This window comes from Macrobrachium nipponense, chromosome 16 (genome assembly GCF_015104395.2).
Source record: "Macrobrachium nipponense isolate FS-2020 chromosome 16, ASM1510439v2, whole genome shotgun sequence".
Lineage (NCBI taxonomy): Eukaryota > Metazoa > Arthropoda > Malacostraca > Decapoda > Palaemonidae > Macrobrachium > Macrobrachium nipponense.
The window spans coordinates 54,985,127-54,987,626 of NC_087209.1; positions in this window are offsets into that span (position 1 = coordinate 54,985,127).

Genomic DNA, 2,500 nt, shown 5'->3' on the forward strand with positions numbered 1-2,500 from the left:
TTCCCTGTGGGCGTCCCACTAGCTCTTCCACATCCTCACCACAATAGATTCCACAGCAGGCGTAGGGTCGTTAGAGTCAGCCTCAAATCCTTCAAAATTCTTCTCGAGGTAACACTCTGGCCACAATTTTTTCAAAGCAGAGTTCATTGTCCTGGAAGTCACTCCCTGCCAAGACTTATCTATAAGACTTGTGTAATTAAAGATATTGAATTGATACTTCCAGAACTCTCTTAGGGTCAGTTCAGTGTCTGAGGTCACTTCAAAGTACCTTTGAAACAAACAGTGCCTTTGTGTACAGTTTCTTGAAGTTCGAGATGAATTGCTGGTCCATGGGTTGGATTGGAGGAGTGGTAGTAGGGGGCAAGAACTTCACAGTGATAAATTTAAATTCATCCAACAGCTGGTCTTCCAAGCCAGGAGGATGTGCAGGAGCATTGTCCTGGGGAGCATTGTCCATTACCAGGATGCACTAGAGGAGCAACTGATTTTCCTAGAATTTTTTTTTAACCTAGGGCCAAACGCTTCATTGACCCACTCAATGAAAATTTGCCTCATGACCCATGCATGCCTTTTTATTGGCCTTCCACATTACAGGCAATTTATACTTAATAACATTGTTTTGCTTAAACACTTGGGGAGTTTCAGAGTGATACACCAATAGGGGCTTCACTTTAAAATCCCCACTGGTGTTCCCACAGAACAAGAGTTAGCCTATCCTTTACAGCCTTGTGCCATGGCAATGTGGGATGAAAGTCCTCTTTGGCATCTTTTTTCCAAATCAGGCCTGTTTCATCATAATTGAAGACCTGTTGAGGGAGGAATCCTTCAGCCTCAAGATATTCTTTGAATTCATCAGCAAATTCTTTGGCGACTCGTTTATTGGAACTCGCAGCTTCATCATGCCGTACGACACTATGTATGCTCGTACGATTTTTTTATTTGTCAAACCAGCCTCTGCTGGCCTTGAAATCACTAACAGCAGCACTTGTTGGCATTTTATTTACTAGATCAGCATGCAACACCCTAGTCATTTCTTACAAATAATTGTTTCAGACACACTTTCCCCACTAATTGTTTTTCATTGGTCCACTCTAACAGGAACTTTTCAACGTCTTTAACTAATTTTGGTAATGAAGTGATCCCTTTCACAACATCAGCAGTCTTAATTTCATATTTCTTTGCTAAGATAGAGCTGATTGTTGACACTGCCTTGCCGTACATCCTAGCGAGTGAAAATAACCACCAGATAAATTGGATCGGCAGTTCAGTAATTGCAAGATCAAAAGATGTCTTATCACAAAATCTTTTAGAATCTGCCATTATACAGCTTACTTTGCTTTGTAATTTTAACGTCAGTCGTGGCCTGTTTTATTTAGACCCTTGTATAAGTACCATGTTCAAGAATGACCTCAAAGATACAATCACAGACTTAGATACAAATTATTTGCCTTATAGATATTTTCTGTGTATATCTATATTTAATATATGTTTTGTGAATAAGATTATCTTGCAGAAAAAAGGTTTTGTTTACGAAAAATTTGAATGTGGTCAGTTGCCACCCTGTATAATTGTCCCTGTTTCGGAGCAGTTGAACTTAATTTTTTTGTAAACCTCTTAAATTGTACACGTTTTGTTTCGGAAGGTTACTAGTTCTCCAGGTGTGTTGGATTCTAGGTAGTACTTATTTCCTTTATAATTCCTATCTGTCATTTATACAACCCTTTCTTATTCACTCAGAGTCTCTTGTAATTCAGTCTGCTAAGTAAAGGACCCTTGAGTCGAAAGATCTCGCAGCATACTCCATTGTTTTACTTTCCTTTGTGGCTTCTACCTTTATTTATATATTCATCATATTCCAAATTTATATGATTCAGTTATGCCTATATATATACATACATATATATATATATATATATATATATATATATATATATATATATATATATATATATATATATATATATATATATATATATATATATATATATATATATATATATATATATATATATATATATATATATATATATATATATATATATATATATATATATATATATATTATATATATATATATATATATATATATATATATATATATATATATATATATATATATATATATATATATATATATATATATATATATATATATATATATATATATATATATATATATATATATATATATATATATATATATATATATATATATATATATATATATATATATATATATATATATATATATATATATATATATATATATGTATATATATGTATCTATATATATATTTGCATATTTCGAAACATACCTTATGGGAATAATTCCATCAGGGCCAAGGCAAACGGCAACTTACCCAGTCAAACTTTTTTTATACTACCCATTTTCAATACTTTCTATGTACTATACTGTAATTTTTTCTAATATGAAATTGTTTTTATGGATAAATAAAACATTAAAAAGGTTTTAATAACTTGAAAAAGTTTTAAATTACAC